General features: G+C 44.7%; 1 long non-coding RNA gene across 1 annotated transcript; it reads left to right on the top strand.

Moving 5' to 3' along the window:
- The first annotated feature begins 5,325 nt into the window (after positions 1-5,325).
- LOC311014237 lies at positions 5,326-15,555 on the top strand. The gene is made up of 2 exons (XR_014597245.1): positions 5,326-5,836; positions 12,850-15,555. It is a non-coding gene; the product is annotated as an uncharacterized lncRNA (long non-coding RNA).
- The last annotated feature ends 3,199 nt before the right edge of the window (positions 15,556-18,754 follow it).

The raw sequence follows: 18,754 nt of genomic DNA, 5'->3' as shown, positions 1-18,754 counted from the left end.
GAAATAAGGTGTGTAATCCGTTGCATTAGACGGCATGGGGAATGTGAGCGCATTCAAAATGAATGCACATGTGGCCGTACAGTTTACTACACATGGCCGCGATGCTTCAGAAGTATGGGAAAGTACAGAGTGGGAACTCTAAGAGAGAAGCCCTCCGGGCAGCATGCATCACACACAATCCCTCTCTTTAACGGCTTAGAGCTAAAAGTCACCGAGCTTTAGGGAACACATGTGTCTATTTTCACTCAAAAGTCATCCAGCATGCCTGTGTGTGTGTGTGTGTGTGTGTGTGTGTGTGTGTGTTTTCTCTCACTGTCTGCCTATATAGGGAGAGAGGTTGTTTGAACGGCCACTGAAGTTATTGAGACGGCTCCTGTTCAAGTTCTGTCTCATCGAGCCTCCGTCGTGCTTTCAGTGCCCTTGAGCAACAAACTGAAGCAAGTCCCCCCCCCCCCCCCCCCCCCCCCCCCCCGCTGGATAAAGAAAGAAAAGAGAAAACATCAGCATGTACAACCAAATTCCCACCGACACAGTTATGAATGAGGAGTGATCTTTTGTAATGAGAGAGAGAGAAACAGAAATGATAAACATCCGAAAAAACTTTAATCAGTGTCCTTTTTTCCCCGGCCGCAGCCATGTTGCTGCCCCGTGTGAAGGGGCGAGCTCCGGTTCGGTCTGGAAACAGGATGTGGGCAGGAGAGCTGGGCATCTGCCACATGCCGGGGAGCCTCTGGAGCTCATTTGTATAGGTTGTGTACAGTACGTGTGTGTGTGTGTGTGTGTGTGTGTGTGTGTGTGTGTGTGTGTTTGTACAAGCGTTTGGTTTGTAGCTGGGTGTCCAATGGGATCCTTGTGTGCCTGTCTGTCTGCGTACTTGTCTATTGTCAGCCTGTGCGTGTGTAAACTTGATGGTTCGTGCCCCATGTTTTGTGAAATGCTTAAATAAAGGGTGTCTCTGTGTGTGTGTGTGTGTGTGTGTGTGTGTGTGTGTGTGTGTGTGTGTGTGTGTGTGTGTGTGTGTGTGTGTGTGTGTGTGTGTGTGTGTGTGTGCACGTGCATTTTCCCTCCCCCATGTCTTGCGTAGGCTTCTTTTTCCCGGCACAGCACCATGCATGGCATTCCCTCTGGCACCGTCTTCAACCCACCCTGGAAAAGTCAAAGACTGGCAGCCAGCCTGTCTGTCTCCCTCTCAGCCTGTCGTCAGACTCACCTCTGCATCTCTCTGCTGTAACATCAAAACACGAGGACGGGCACGACGGGAGCAATGCATCGCAAAAACATTTACCCCTCGCAAGCAAATTAATCTCTCTACGTAAACCAAAGCACCCGTTGAGCAACAGCTACATAACTGTTGACGGGGAGTCAGCCGCAACTCACAATGATTACAATTGAGACTTCTTGGCTGGTGTCACTGAAACACTGCCTGTTCTCCCTTCCAATACACCGAAACTCGATCAATTAAACATCAATCACACCAACTACGTGGTTATTGTTGCCTAAACACCTCCCTGTGAAGATGTTTATCATTAAAAGACACTTTCTATGCAAGAGCGTCACAGTTTGAAGCTTGACCCAACTGCAATATTTAACCGGGGGGAAGAATGTGTTGTCAAAAACACTATCTTTGAAATCAATCATCATTTTAATGGTCAGCCTTATGAGACCTGAAAGACCTGCTTCTTGACCTTCAATTTGCTAACGACTCCCTTCACTTCCTGTCACCTCTTTACTGTCAAATCGTTCTACCAAATGCATAAAATGCCCCCCAAAAACAATACTTAATGGATGAAGTCTCCCCTTAATGGATTTGTTGTGAGACTTGGTTGGAAAGACATAAAAAATTCCTCCTCTGGTATGAATATGATGTCCCACATCTCGAGTGTCCTACACAGAATCATTGGTTTATGCTGCAAAGGGAAAAGTAATGCAGGAGCATTTTCTTTCTGCAAACAATGTGTGACACTGTTTATATACTGCAACGTAGTGGTGTGTAACAAAACAGCATTCATTGCATGCAGAGAAACCTCCTCTCCTCGGTGTTTTGACAAACGTTGGGTTTTCACTCAACGTGAGGGTACGATCCCAGTCGGTCAGCCTCGCCTCTCTCCGCTCGCTGCTGGCTCGGTCCGCTGGAAAGTCTGAATGCTTCAGACTAGTTCAAACAAACACATGAGCTCCGAAGGGGAAAATATGAGAAACACAGACAAACATCAGCACCTCGGCGTGAGCGACGAGCACCCATCGCTGCCTTGAGAGATGGCTGGTTTTTGTGCTGAGATGGCATCAGCTGCACGATCTATGATTAATGTAGTCGTGCTGCGTCGGTTTTCGTCCCGTGAAGCTTCTCTCTCATAAGTGCTGATTTAATTTTCAGTAGTTTCCAGAGTGGGTGGTGATTTCTTCCAGTCGGGTCTTATTTGCTCAGGGTTTGAGATTTCCATCCCTGAGATTTCTGTCTCGGCAGCAAGTTGGATGGAATTTTATTTGTGGCGCTCAAAGCACTGACAATTACATTTGCATCTCTTTTTCGGGGGAAATAGTGTTCCCTATATTCTGGATATCAACCCTTTCATTTCTTATAATAGGTCTCTGGAGCTCTGCATCTCGGCCCACATCATCCCAGATTTGTTTGGGTCTGGCATTGAGCACCTTGAAGACCGTCGCCCTGGTTGGAAAAACAACCGAGTCAATAAATGATGTGTAGGCGGGGATGAAGAATGTGGACATCATCTTTCTGTCCACCGCCACAGAAGCAGCCCATTGTTGGCTGGAGTATTTCTCCAATTCACATTAAAATGAGCCGTAGCAACAACCGGCGTCTACTGAACAATGATGTCAGTGTGATGAATACATAATTTAATTATGGGGGAAAAAAAATGAGGCTAACATGAATTTCCCGTCCGACAGACATGAAGTGAAATTAAATGACAATTCAGTCTGATAAGATAATTGATCATTCACTGTCATATCATCCATACTGTAATATAAAACATGTATTAATGCAGCTTTAAGCACCAAAACGCTCAATGCATGCACAAATCTTTAAGCCTGCACCAATGAAACATGATCTGCAGGGCTATAAGACTCATTAGAGGTAAGTGATTAAGGTCATTTAGAGAATCATCACCACCAGGAGCCTCCTTTGCTGTTAAACTTAGAAAAAGCAGCCCGCAAAAAAAAGAGACTGGAGTCTAATTTTGTGCAGTGGAAATGATAGATGGCAGCGATAAAGCAGCCGTGAGTTATGAGACGGACAGGCAGCTGAGAGAACATTGCATGGGCTGCAGTTCTCGTCCCTTAAAAAATGCTTTTGTAGGATAGTATCTAACTTCAAAAAGGAAGGTAGGTAGTTTAATTAATGAATGTTATGTCTGGACATGTAATACGCTGTGAAATACAGTCTAATCTTAGCTGCTGCCCTCTAATCATTTTCAGATTTACAGGAGGGAGCAGTTGCAGCCGCATGCTTCTGCCTCGGAGGGGCATCGTTAGAGCAGACCTGAGGAGTGTTTCCTGTTACTTGTTGTTCACATATTCTGCCGTGCATCATTCTTGCTTTTAAGCAAAGTGGAGTTTTTAACAGCAGGACAGAAAAGCTGTTTTTGACAACACTTTTGGGGTGAAATCCGTGACCTCATGGGCCTCCTGTCACTCTCCAGTGTCAGACTTTCAGAGTCCAAAACTGCTGCATCGCATCTGCTGATGAAACACTGTCACCCCTCTGTTGGCTCTGTTGAGAGTTTTATTTTACTGGTTGAACATATTGAAGCCTACGAAGCAAACGTGAATTGGACTTTATCAATTTAACATTTGCTTTTTTTTAATTTAAATTGCATTTCAAATACAAATGGAAGATGGAGTGTTTCTTTAGGCTTTCTAAAACCAAAACCAATAAAATCAACCTGTACATGAGTGTCTAGTATTTCTCCTCTGTATGGAAGGTGATCCTGCAGGCTACGGAGTGTGGCTAAGTAACCTTAGCAGCTCTGCTTTGTATTGGATTTAAGTAAGTTTACACTTCAGCAACCCCAGTCCACATTACATAATACTGTATGTTTGCCAAACGCATTACTTCTCACTGAATAAGCCTTTTCCCTTTAATATTAATATGAGAGATTAAAGCATAAAGCCTATGCTAAAAATAAAAAACAAGTTATGTATGCTGAGCATCAACATTTTATATATTATTTACAATGAGCCTGGAGCCCAAATGCTCTTTATTGATCCCCAGAAGAGTCCCTAGCATGAAATAGTATTAATTTTCATGGTCTCTGCAGATACACCACCACACACTTCTAATGGCTGATAAATGATGGAGAGATATTCTTTCAGTATTGTTGCATATTATACCTTTAAATCAAGCACCCATTGTTGTGTCGGTGCAGTAAATCTTCCTTATTTGGAAATAAAAATCTGACGTTTGATATCCTTTAATCAAAGCACACTAAAACTTTTTTGAGAACAAACATGCCTCATGTTTAAAACTCAAATTTCCAGTATATGTTGCGATAATACCCTTCTTTCTATGTTATTGTGGTCATAAACTAAGTGGTTAAATGTGCTTTCTGCCCATTGTTGTTGTATTGATTCTACATAGGCTACATATCCCCTGCAGTGGCACGGCAGACCATTAGTTCTGTAATGGCGCGTAAACATTGGAGACAATCACAAGGCAAATAAAAAAAACAAAAAACACACACAATCGATCGCCTCTCAGCCTCCAGAAATACGATCCTGCACCTGGACTCCGTCAAAGCACCTCCGCACCTCCGCGAGCAAAAAAAAAATGAGAGACAGTGTCCCTTTAAGGGATAACTCACAGAGGAAGAAGAAAAGCTGCAAAGAAGGAAGGAGAGGAGGTGTGTGTTGTGTTGTGTTTGTGTACATGTCACACTGACGGACACTTGGGAGAAAAGGCAGAGAGATAAGGAGAGAGACAAAGACAGAGAGACACAACATCGCATTAGGCACTTAGAGCCATACCTCGCTCGCTAAAGGCTAATGCAATTGCCACAATAAGAGTGTCTCGGTGGAGGCTGGGAAAAAAAAACTAGAGGGGAATGAAAGAGGAGAGGCAGGGAGGGAGGAGGAGGAGGAGGAGGAGGAGGGAGGACTGGCAGCTCTTCCTCCAGACTCTCATATGGACAGTGGATCTCATGGGACAACTGGTTGAGAGTCTCTCTCTGTCTCTACTGTTACTCCTGGCTGAGTGGGTCCCTGCTCTGCTGCGTCTCCAGGGGGATCTGTCAGGTTTGGGAGGGCAGAGAGAGGCGGGAGGTGGGAGGGGTGATGGAGGGAGGGGGGCGGGGGGGTAACTCCGGTTGTAGGCAGGCAGCAGTTACCAGCCTGCTGCCGGCTGGGTGTGTTAACTCCACATCTGACCTCTATGGGAACAGAGCAGCCTCCACTCCTCCCCTCTCCTCCTGGCAGCCTGTGGGAAACGAGCGGGACAGATCTTCACTTTACCTCTCTCCCTCTCTCCCTCTCTTTCTCTATCTCTCTCGCTCTGGGAAGCGGTCCTGGACTGAGGACCAGGACGTGACATGGACAGCGTTGGCAGCGAGAGCTCGCCGGGATGACTCTGGAGGATTTCGACTGTCGACTGATTCTTGGATCCGAGCTGGCACAGTTGGCACAGTCAGGCGGCCGTGCGATCGTCTCGCCAGTCATTAGCCAGTCAGAGGGGTTAGTTGGTCAGCCAGTGAACCGGGGGGAGCGGGGTCCTCTCCACATGGGGGGGGGTCAACTCTTCAACTTATCCTCATCTGAACTCTTGAGGTGACTCAGACCTACCGATAACACCCCCCCCCCAAAACAACACGGACCTGTGGGCACGGTGAGTGGCAAACACCCTTCTCTGTCTCTCTCTCCAGCTTTTCACACACATTTTTTCCCTTTGACTCGTTTCCTTATGTGGGTGTAGCGTTCCATTCCCAAATTTTATTAGCTTTGCTCTGTTCTGTGTGTGCCTCTCCTTTCTTTTTTTCTTTTTTTTTCATCCTTTTTCCCCCCCCTTTGGCAGCTGACACAACACAAGACAGCAGATACGATCAAAGCTTCGGTCTGATGTTATGGAGTTTATGCAGTTGTCAGAGTCTAGCTTTGATCATTCCATGATGCCACTTATGAAGACAGTGCTTCTCTGTTTTGTATGACAAATCTGTTTTACTGCCATCGTTGGCACGGCGGAGATATTTCACACGCTTGGTTTAATCTCGTTGTTTGTGAAGGCTGGATGAAAAGTAAAATCTTTAGACGAGGTTACTTCTGAGCGTTGTAATGCCAGATCAATAAACATAAAGACAAATATCTTATAAAAGTTGAATAAACCTGTATTTGATCGCTGTGAACAGAAATGCAGATAAAGTAGTATTCTCTCTTTCTCTCTCTCTATGTCTCTCTCTCTCTCTCACACACACACACACACACACACACACACACACACACACACACACACACACACATACCTGCATGACTTCTGGCTGCTGTACCAGCACTTTCTCTCAGCAAACTCATGACTGTGGGTTTTTTTTTTTTCCTGTAGAGCGACATAATCTCACCACTGTTCAGAACTGGAGTTTGATTTGATAAACTCACCCCTAAAGTCAAGTGCACAGAACATTTTTGGACAAGGCTTTATCTGCGGCTGCTAAATCACCGAGTTGTTCCCATGTGTGAGAAACGTGTTACACAATAGCAAAGGCCCGTTCTCTTCCAGACGTTTAATTGTCGTCCAGTGTTTGCATCGAATGCAGCGAAATAAACGAGGGATTGAGTGATAAATAGTTATTTCATGTAACAAAAACAATTACCACCCAGCTATGCAGCTGTATGCGTCTTTTAACTGTTTTGCAATTTGTTTATCTGTGCTTGCACCGAATAAAATGATAAATGGCATTTATATAATTTCCATATATACACAAGATAATATCATGTAAATAATCCCTCGCCTCCTAAATCCTTTTACGCATAGACTCTCCACCTAAAAGTCATTTTGTGTGTCATTAATTTTCCAAAAAACACAAAATAAATCCTTTCTTTCTGTGTCGTACATTGCACAGCACACGGTGAAATTTGGGGAGCAGTTTGGGGGTCCGGTGCCTTGCTCAATGGGCAGTAGGCAAACACTTTGCACTTGAACCACAACCCTCCAGTTCCCAAGCCAAGTCCCCGCAGACTTGGCTTGAGCTACTGCCGTAATATCGCGATAATATTGCTTGTTTCGGCCGTGATAATTGCCCTAATCGGATATCGTGACAACCGACCGTCAAAACATGAATCCCCAGATTTAAAAAGTGTAATTACGTGATGTTAGACAAACACCACGCAGGTAAAGTAAGTAAGTAAGTAAAAGCCCATGATGATGATTCTCCTCCAAACCAAAGCTAACGTGCACAACTTAATATTCTAAATAATTAATGCGTTTACATTTGTTCCATGGCCAAACATAAATCCGATGGGATGCCCATGTTACTGCGGTGTTCTGCTAAAAGGTCTAGAAGAAGTAAACCCTAATAGCTTAATGAAATGACGTCATGTTCTTCTAGTGATGAAATATCAGTTAACCCAGCTTTAAATCCCGACTCTATAAAGCAAACTTTGCATGCCCGCAGGCAGACGTCCACCTGGGCGTTGCCTTGAGAACAACAGATGTTTGTTTTAAGGGGTTTGCCTGCTAATTGAATGGAGTTTAAAGCGAGCGTGAGCACGTCTGTTTGTCTTCTTGCATGGCGTGCACCTGTGTGGCTTTCCTGTACGTCGGTGTCCTCCTCCTCCTCCTCCTCCTCCTCCTCCCTTCCCCTACGTTTGGTGCGTTCGCCGGCTCCTCTCGGATCAACTGCGGAGTGTTTAAGTGTACGGGACAGCATGGTTTCCCTCAGCTCTTTCAGCCCCGGTCATGCGTCTACCACAGAGAATCTCTGTCTGAGCCGAGGCAATTACAGCACACATCCAAAGCCATCTTAGCCAGGAACCAACTGAAGGAGCCTTTGATAGGCCCCCGACTGATGCATATTTACTTTTTATGACCAACCAAGTAGTAAACAGCTTGCCTTGTTGGCGCTGGAGTGAGACTTCCCACACAAACACACACACGTAAACACACGCGTTCACAAAGAGACAAATACTTTTAAGAAAATCAAGAGGAGAAAAAACACACATCTTCTTCTGCCAATTCAACCATGGAAATATTCACGACGAAGCGACACTGCCAGCTCGATCTGTTTGCCAGTTACTGATTTCATAATCAGGTTTGTCGAGCTACGCCTGGCTGTTTTCTTTTTTATGTGTTTTTTGTTTTTTTTCTCCCGGAGCTGCAGACACAGCAGCAGCAGCAGCAGTAGCCTTCAATTGAAGCCATGTGCGGTGGAAAAACAGGCCTCAGTTTGTGGAGAGATTGCATGCTTGGAGTGGGAGGGAGCCTGCCGGTCACGGAGGTCACGATCCGAACACGCCAACTCCTCCCGGCCTTCCCACACGCCATGCTGACGGACGCGTCCCAATAGTCAAATAGAAACCTCCTTCACTCGCTCCTCGCCGCTATCTGGATGCGATAAAAAAAAAAAAAGACGTATAGATTCTCACTATCTACCGTTATCTTAACATTTGATTTTACAACTTTTATGGGACGGCTTTTTTGAAATCAGACAAAGGAAGGAAGGTTCGTTGACAGGGTGTGTCACACGTAGAAGAAAAAAGCGGTCGGTTTAGTCGAGTCTGGTATGAGACCTTTCAAGAGTTCATAATAGTCGCATTGATACGCCTCGCTGTCCTCAGATGAACCTGATAGTCCGGTGTTGGTGCGTCTGATATAATTTCCTCCACTGTGACGTCACTATCAATTCTTTCATCTTTCCTATTTTTACTATCTTTTGCGTGCGTCTCTTCTACTTCTGCAACCACCTCCCTTTTCTCCCTGAGAGTCTTTCCATTCCACTCATAATGTTATCAGCGTGGCCACGGCTATTAGCTAATAGCTGAGATAGCTGCAACTATCAGATTCAGAGATGCCAGGATTTAATGCAGCTGTGCCATTTCCCCCCTCATGCATTACCGTGGATCATGTTTCTGTCAGCGCCGAAAGGCCCAGATCACTTCTTATTTTCCTCCATTGTTCCTATAAGAGGTGAGTCAGCGCCTCTTTAATGCAACATTCAAATGATTTAGTACTTTTTTTGACGTAAAATTCCCAAATCTGTTTAGTCTCGTATGTCTTATTCTGTTTCGTTTCCCAACAAAAGGGTTTGGTTGTGATTGATTCTGCATGAAATTACATCCCCCGTCTAAATTGCATTCATGCAAAGTGGATTATTGTTAATGGAACATGAGAAAAAAAGAAAAAAAAGCTCCTCCTTAATGGCTGCCGCCTTCATCTGTCACATGGCAGGGCTGGTTTATCCAGACTGAGGGATCTAATGAGCTAAATAATGAAGCTCAGACCCAACAAGCTCTGATAATGACTTTTTAATGCTCATGGGGTCTTTAGAGGTGTTATTGGTTCAGACAGGGGCCTCGTGGTTTTATCTCTGATCAATTCTTAAAACGGCCGGCGTCCGACCGATGCATCACCTCTCTGACAGAACCTCCGGTTCTTTTGTGTTATTTCCCTCCAGTCGCTCACCTTTTTCCCTCCACATTTTTCTGAAGCAGATTCATTAAACCCCGGGATAGACGGAAACATTTCACATCCCACGCAGTTTGCGCCCACGCGTCTTTCCATCATCTTTACACGCCAGTTGTCCACGTGTGCGCCTCTAAAGTTCTGTCTGAAGTTACAATTCTGCCGGATTCTCGGCGCCGCACCTGAACAATCACTGTTGGATTATCCGTTTTGTGATGTTCTCCTGGGGGGATGCTGTTTGACGGGGCTGAGAATTGCCTTGTTTAAAGCACACCGACGCCTTTAAGGCGGCGGCGGCGGCGGGGGAGGGGCACATGAAAATAACTACTTTTTGAAGGTGGGATTCGTGCACACAAGTAGTCACATTGTTGTAAAGTTTTACAACAGTAGTTTAAGAATGAGACTATTGTCGTAGTGATTGCTAAGTGGGCGAGAATGTCGGATAGCCAGAAATCGACAGAAATGATCGGTCACAGCCGGGGCGGGGGATGGGATGGGGGGGAAACAGGCGCCGTTCGGTGATGCACTCTGTCACTTTACGGCCAAGAACAGCATGACAACATTCCAGCCATCGAGGCTTTTTTCCAACGCTATTTGACTTGTACTTCTGCTCTCTTTTCTCACACGCACACATTCCCACATACTTCCATTTCTCTCCGACTCGCTCTCAACACGTCGCCTGTGTTTCGAAGACAGGCTGACAAATGACGGTGGCACCGACGTGCCAGATGCAGAGTGACGTCAGCGGCGAGCGGCGAGGGTTCACATGTAAAATCTGATCTGGTGTACAACTGATATTTGTGGGTATTTATATGAACATTAATGTTGCAGTTCATCTTTTTCGTTTTGAAGTTACCGACCGCTTGAGCTCCGGGATTATATTCGTGCCTCCTTCGGCCTTTCGCCCAACAAGCAGTTCCTCCAGGCTGCGTGAATGAGGTCATTTTGTTCGGCTGAGTGTGCAAACATTGCACTTTCTAAAAATGTGGTGACTTGTTCACACTGTCAGCCTTGTGGAAAATAATAACTTCCATCGAGTTGTAAATTATGCTCATTGGGGAATTACACAAGACACGACACAATGCTTTCACAGACAAGCGAGAGAGCGTTTAGTTGCTACGGACGTTTGGAATTCATGTCAAATGAGATGTTTGACAGAAAATGAAAATATTACTTTTACTACTCCTACTGTGACTATCCTTAATCATTCTGTCATTTTTCACATTTGATGTTTCCAGCTTCTCGTGAGGTTTTGCTGCTTTTCTTTGTCATATGATAATAAAATTCAGTTAAAATGACCATGTTTTCTAGGCAAAACCACAAATTAATTATTAACTATAGAAAAGTATGACGGTTAAATGACTGATTGCAGTTCTAATCTGCTGTATGTGTGTAATCACGCCACATCCCCTCTGTATGTCACCCTATAATCCACACATGTCACATCATCCCACCATTCATTTCAAGCCTGACAACAGAGTTACAGGTCAGTGATTTCCCATATCAAGTTTTCACACCCAGAAAACAAACACTGACTCACAGACAATGTCAGAGGGCATGACCACTCCCTTTGCTTTCACTCACACTCACCATTTTCTTCTTTCTTTCACACTTAACACGCTCCAACTCATGCATGCAAATGAACACACACACACACACACACACACACACACACACACAAGCAGGCAATCCCTCATTCCACTTTCCTACAAACTGTTCAGTGAAGCACAACTTTTACGTTCCACATCTCACAACCTAGATAAACATATTTATTCATGATTCCTACGCAGGGAGGGGCGGACTGTTAACGCCGGCTGACAGGACGGACATATTTCTCCGTCTGGAAGGATTTTGCACGCCTTCATTAGGTCGTACAACATGTACTGTGGCTCTGCACGTAAACACCACGGCTGCTGCCGGAGGACACGCAGTTCCTTTTTCACATGCTGCACACATGCCATTGAGATCCTGTCAGCAGACGCTTGTAATGTTTATTACGTACCTGCAAGTGGAGACAGGAATAGAGTTTTTGACATCTAAAGATCTTGTGAAATGTCTTTGTAATTATCGAGATTTGGAAATGCAGCGATGAGAGTTCTTTCATGTGGGATCTTCACTCCTCCAGCATTGATTATAGATGGAAGTCTGTCCTTCAAGCTCGTTAATCAACTCCTGACTGGAACGAGTTGTTTCTGTAGCCCGTTGGGTGATCGTTGGCGTGGATAATATGAGCTGGGGCAACAAAAAAAAAGCATAATTAAAGCACACAATTAACATCAAATAAATGCATTTATTAGATTTGTGTATACAGATTAGGTTACATGACTGAGACCTTCAAAAAGTGGCATCGAGACCAAGACCAGTCGCATTTTTTTTTTGAGTATAAAAAGTATAAAAAAAAATCAAAAGTATAAAAGTTTTTTTTTGTTTCCTAAGTTATTCCTGATGTGTTTTTTCTCGCTGGGGGTCGAAGAAACTCCAGATGTGGTTCTCAAATGATTTGGACTCTTAAATCAGGTGTAAGGGAGACGCAGACGATATACGAGAAGCAATGAAGGAGAGACTGTTGAGACTCGGCCCAAACCTCCTCCTACTCCTCACTGCTCAACAATCCTGTCATTATTCCTTCCCCAGCAGGGTGGGCCGGGAATTTTCCGTGCAAAAATGACATAAACAACAACAACAACAACAAAAGATAATGATACACGGTGAGGGAAGTTGTAAAGTTTGTTTTCTCTACGTCTGCCCTTGTTGGACCCACCCAGCTAAGTAAAGCCTTCTATAATGGAAACAAATCAAACAAACCTCTCCGACCTGAAAGCCGCTTATTTAATGGGAAACAGAGACCAAACAGAACTATGTCCATTTGTTATAGTTTGCTTATTATGTGCAAAAACAAGACACAAAAATCCCATTATGGTGCACATTCTCTCGGCGGTGTATTGATATCCAGCGGCGCCGCCAGACAGTTTGCATTGCCTTCACCATTTCAAAAGCAGTGTTACTTTAAACACACGGACCAGGTAGCTGGCTCTGCATGTCCCGAACCAAGACTCCACATCTGCTGCATCCTGTGCAGCACACAAGTCTGCAGAGTCATCCCTCACTTCCCACAATTTCACATTTTTAGATAATTTGTGTCATCGGTTTAAAGCGCATCATCAGGTCGGTTTGAGTTCGACTTTAAAGGTTTTGCTCGGACGAATAACGTGCGTCTCTCTTGCTTTCAGGTCACAGGTGCTCCACAGCTGCCGTGGCCGAAAGGTATCTGGAGCCCAGGAGGAGGTTGGAGAAGACACAGAGAGCAGAGAGAGGTGCATGTGGATCCAGCCTCTGCCCCGGCTGTGGTGGGGAGGGTTCCTGGCACCGTGATTTGATGCACAAAGAATAACAAAAATCACATTGCCAGGGATTTCCACTCCTTCACAGCTCAGCAGGTGACCCGCCTGTGTTATGTTTCCACAGTGGGGATGCTTTTGTGTGTTCTTCTCGGCTGTTCTGTTATGATCCGACACTGGATGTTGCTATGGCGTCCAAGGAACAAACACTGGAGAGGTTTAGATTGGATATCGTGATTCGTCCCCTCTCGGTGGACTTCAAGAGGTTAAGTTGCGGAATCGGTTTCTCACGCGGAAGAAAAAAAAAAAAAAACTGCGAAATGCGTTTAAGGCCGCAGTTAAATGCGCAGCTGTCTGAAATTTAAACTGTCTTCACTATTCTCCCGTTTCGAATCAGGCAGGAAGTCCATGTAAATGCACATGAGAGCCGTACACGACTTTACACGAACAGAACGAAATGTTTGGAGGCGGATCACGTTTCGGCTCTTGGAACTTAGATTTATAAACACGGGGACGGTTTTCATGTTTCCAATGAAGGCAAGGATCCTCTGTTGGCAACGCATTCTGAAACATGATACGAATGAGCCCCACGGAAAGGCGAAGCAGACCTCCACATCATTTGCATGGCAGGCTTTGAAAACCCGTCAAACTTCACCACCGAGCAGTCACGTAAAGGTCTGCATGAGTCTCTGTTCCCTCAAAAAACCAGCCACCCACTTGCTAAAGGCACAGAGCTTAGCTAATTGGTGAGCATTGATCCCTGCTATGTGTTGTTCACAGTGGCTAAGTTCAGTGCCTGAGGTGAAATAGTTGATTTCGGCGGAAGGGGATTCGTTCCGGTGAACGGAAAGATCTTGATGATCTCGGATGTGAAGAAAGGCGGCGAGGAGTGACGAGGAATTAGGCGGCGAGGGAGGCCCGGGAGATCAGACGACATGAAGACTTAAAGACCGGGGTCCCGTGGAGGAGCGTTGAATGTGTTGCTGCAGAATCAAACAGCAGCCCTTTTGACCCAGGTTTTAATGTGAACTGCCACAGGTTGTGTTGCCGTTTTAGGAATGCGGTGCTAAATGTCAGACCCGTCGGGGCTCGCCAGGTTCAAGTCCAACCGGGGTTTACCCAGGACAAGAAGTGTGTTGGTGCCGCCCGGACTGAAGAAACCGTACGCACCTTTACGACGCAAAGCAGTGATTGTCTAAGCTTAGCAACCGTAACTAAGGCAGGCCTGTCAGAGCTTAAAGCGGTGTCCGTGGGGCTACGGTAAGAGGGATAGACCACTAACTAGAGAGATTTGTGAATTGCCATTCTACCAGCGGTATCACTGTACCCTGGTGCCATAATATGAGAACACACAGCTTGACAGGCGTAGCAGGTGCCGGGCTTTGAGATATTCACTCTAACACTCAGAGATTGAGTGTTTGTTGTATCTGCTCTAGCTCGGCATCATATTATCCTGTTTTTTTTTCAACACCGTGCATTTCCTAAACGGAGCGATGTTGGGGCTGTATCCTCCCGTGCCTACTGAACTGGTATCAGTGTTTTACCTTAAAACTGGCTCAGTTCAGCAGGAACAGGAGTGGAGTCCACTATCTGGCAGGATCTGCACAGTATGACCCCGCGTTAAGAAGAGAACTGTGGCGCCGTCCTTTAAAACCGCCTCATTCACATGAACGGACAAGGGAGGACAAGAACTCTGGACTCAGTGAGTCATACATTTTACAACACTTGGACGTAATCTCTTAAATAATGGCTGTTTGAGTGTTTGACTTATGTCCACATCGCTTTCCAAATGTAAGTTGGCAAAAAGCCTATTGGGGCCCAATGTGGGACCCAGAAGTCGTTATTCCACAGTTTGGCTGCTGTTGTGAAGTTGTCTTTAAAGCCCAGCAAGCATCCAGGAGACTTTTAAACCTCACCCACCTCCACTGAACATGCAGCTTGATCCAGATCCAACAACTTTGCAGTGTTTAGTTGACCACACCCACCACGGAATAATGTGGGGAGCTCGGCCTCGAGTCATTGACCCTGATGAAAATCAAACCCGCGCCCTCCAACCTGTCAGGCGACGCGACTGAACCCCGAAGCGTATGCAAGGCGGTGCGGCTCCAACGCTTTAGATGGCTGTCCCCTTATTTTATTTATTTATTTTTTTGATAAAATATGAATGTTTCATAAGCAGATTTGCCATTTATTGCTTGATAGGTAGGCCCTGGCATCCCGAGCCATCGTGTGAATACTTACATACTGATGCCGCCGATCCTGTTGTTGTGCTCATGTTTATTTCAGCGTTCTTCCCTTGAAAAAGCTGCATGCAAGTCTCACTCTCGGTCCATGTCTCTCTCTGACTCCCCCCCCCCTCCTCCCTCCTGTCTTTCTGTGCTGTCAAAAAGGCCAGACTGAGACTGGAGTTTATTGTCAGGTAATCCCAGTGAAATGTCTGCTCTGTCTGTGTAATTGATGTCACCCAGCAGTCCCCATTATCAGTGACTGGGAATGTGTGCAATGCTGTTTCCTCCCCATTCTGCAGATAACTTGCAGCCGCCAAAGGAATAGTGCATCATCTTGAAGATTTCATACCCACGGGGAGAAAAAACCCCCCCCAAAAAAACGAAAGCTCATTACCAAGCGTGATGGATGTGCTCTTATCCAGCAACTCCACCGATCGTGTTTGGCACCACAGAATTATATTTCTGTTACGTTGAATATCAGCGGATTAATGCTCCGTTCACGCCTTGTAAGAGATTACACGAGGAAAGGTTAGCGAGTTGCCTTTTTCATCGTGTCAGCAGTGTGATATTGTCTTGGAGGCATTGTTCCAGCCAAACGGAACCACCGACAAGTTAGCTATGATTTGTGTGAACGTTTTAATCTACCTTAATGTGGACGACGGTGCGTGAAGCGCATTCATCTAAATGTCAGTGTCTTTCTAACTACTTTCATTTGAAGCATGATTTGTGTTTCATTTCATTACTAATCCAGCCGCGATTTAATTGTAATAAAGTTTCAATGAGCCTGAAAATTCTAACATTGTGTTGTTTTTTCACGTCATTTATCCCTGTGAGGGAACAAGGAATAAAAGGTAGTCGAAAAGGCAAAACTAATTGACATATTGATACATGTATTATCTTTCTGAATTATGAAACGTGGGTTTAATTAGGGATGATTTTCCAAATTGTTTTTATGGATTTATGGGCTTCACGGGTCAGACTGGGTGTTTGAGGAAGCTGGAGCTTCTTTATATTTTGAGATTTTATTCAGAGTGCACCGATAAATTTAAAATGATGGGATTTGGAACAGGATTTAGGAACCCTTGGCACTGGGTGTGATGAATGACTGGAGGTGAATGGGGAGGAGCAGCAGAGAGGAGAAAACAATGACAGCGATAATATTATGAATTTAGGATGGTTACGGCTAAATCTGGTTGGTTTAAACGAGTGAACGGCAGCTGATAAAGTTATACCCGGAGTGAGAGAGATTTGTGAATGAATGAGTAAAGAGATACTTTTCAGGAAAAAAGTAACATTGACAACCTTTCAGAAAATGGACAACATAAGCATTGTTTGTTCTTGTCAAAACCTGCAGTCTCCATTATGGAAACACACATCCACTGATGGATAAGCTTAGTTTGAGTGGGAGGCTGCTCTGTTGGCTATTAACAGGTTGATTATTCACTAAGCTGGTGAGTCAATCAGTGTAGCGTTAGATGTCAGGATAAGCAATATCCGGCCACCGCGTTCATTCACGACGGCGATCAACCTTAATTTATTACGGTGATCGTGACCGCTAATTATTAGACTTGTCTATAAAACGAATGCTTTTTTAACAAGCATAAATGCATACAAACTAGCCAAACACACCAAATTGCATTGACTTTTATAGGATCTTTGGTTTTCTGTTCCCCAAAAAGGGGCCGTGAGGACCTACAGACGTCTGGTAAGCTCACTTCTTTCTTCCTTTTTCCTTTTCAAACTCCAGCAGCCACAGGGTGACATCACTTGAAGCAATTTATTTAGCTTTTTCCCCCCCAAAACATATGCAGAATACTTCCCCAGGCATGTAAACAGACTTTCATGTTGATTCATGCGTTGATTATTAGGTTAAAAATGGATTGTCTGAAAAATACGTTGTCAGAAAGGCTTAAAACTACACTTTTTAGCTACATTCTTAGTTTGAGTGATGGTGGTTTCACAAGGAGGGACCTTTATTTTGAAAGGAATTCACCTATTTTAGTGTTTTTTTTACATTCCAAATAGACGGAGCAGTATTTGGTTTACAGTCTGGGGATGAGGGATTGTGATCTCAGTGTGAAGAATCATCACCAGTGTGACAAGAGTGTTTGCTTATTGCCTGCTTTGTACTTCGAACTGCAAAAGGTCAAAGGTTCAACTCTCCGTTCACGTTACACCCAGTTTCGAGCTGCCTGTCTCACAAATCTAAAAATCAAAAACATGACAATACGCAATTTGGAGTTCTCATGAAGACAGCCATCCCCGCAGCTGGAGGCGCCCCAGACCAGAGCCTCCAGCTCTCGTTTTAGTCTCCACGGCGATGTCAATATCCCTTTTATCTCCAAGCCTCAAAGGCTGACCAGATTTCACGATGTGGCTGCTTTATTGAGCCTGATCTGCTTGTGTTGCCCCCTTTGCCATTCAATCAGCATCCGTGCGGTTCTGGCCCGTGGCTGTGAGCTCGGCTGCGTAATTTGGTTTAGAGCTGAGCGGGAACATCTGTTCTACAAAGCTTCAGCTCCTTCCATTCCTCAGGCCTCATGGAAAAAAAAAACTCCAAAAAGAACCAAAGCCAGTCTTGAGGCCGCTGCTGCAGCGCAGGACCTCCAAACCTGCAAGTCCAAACCCTCTGGAGAGTTAAACCCAGCGATGAGAGACAGTGACGGGGCTTTGAAATGCGAGGTTCAAATGTGTGAAGTTGTGTAGGATTTATAGGCGGCTGATTAAGAACATGCTTTATTGATTTCATATGTGCAGAAGGAGGCTTGAGACTGTTTCATTCAGTCAGATGTCTCACATGGAATTGATTTACTTTGTGCACACAGAGTATCCCATTAATATGTTCAGTGTTCAGTGTGATTGGTATTATTTAGTCGGAGATCTGTGGTCGCAGTCATAACAAATGCACACGCATTAAACCTGGGATTTATGATATCCTGTACGGATGCTGGTTCCTGCAAATGAGTGGATTGTAATTAATTTTTTTTTGACAAATGGTGATAAACACCTTCAAAGCCTATCATTTAAAGGAATAGTTCAGCATTTTGAGACACATTCATTTGAATTCTTGGCAAAGATAGATAAGAAGAATGACCTCCACTCATATTCAATCAGAAATAAAGCTGGAGATCCATGGAAACCATGGGAAACAGCCAGCCTGGCTTTGTTCAGTGGCTAATAAAGAAATCCACAAGCAACCAGCAACTAAAAGCTCATTAGATAACATGTTGTATCTTGCATGTTCATTATAGGAATGCCCAAAGCATAATTGGAAGACGTTGTATTGTCATGAACCTTTGTACAGACATTCATGGCCTCCAAAGGATGAACTTTCCTCTAGCAGTGAAATATTTAAACTATTCCAACAAACACAGGACGGATTGTAACGCCCAATCAGCCTCAACTGCACTTTCTATTAGTGCTAATCAGCAAATGTGATGGTGATGGTGAAAATGGTCAACATCAGCATGTTATCATTGCCTATAGCATGCTAGTTAGCCTCATGATTTCTCAATGCAAATCAAACCAGCTAATAGGCTAACTGAAAAGCACCATGCTAGTCTCTAAGT

Source organism: Eutrigla gurnardus (genome assembly GCF_963514095.1).
Source record: "Eutrigla gurnardus genome assembly, chromosome: 6".
In the NCBI taxonomy this organism is placed as follows: domain Eukaryota; kingdom Metazoa; phylum Chordata; class Actinopteri; order Perciformes; family Triglidae; genus Eutrigla; species Eutrigla gurnardus.
This window is presented reverse-complemented; position numbering and strand designations above follow the sequence as displayed.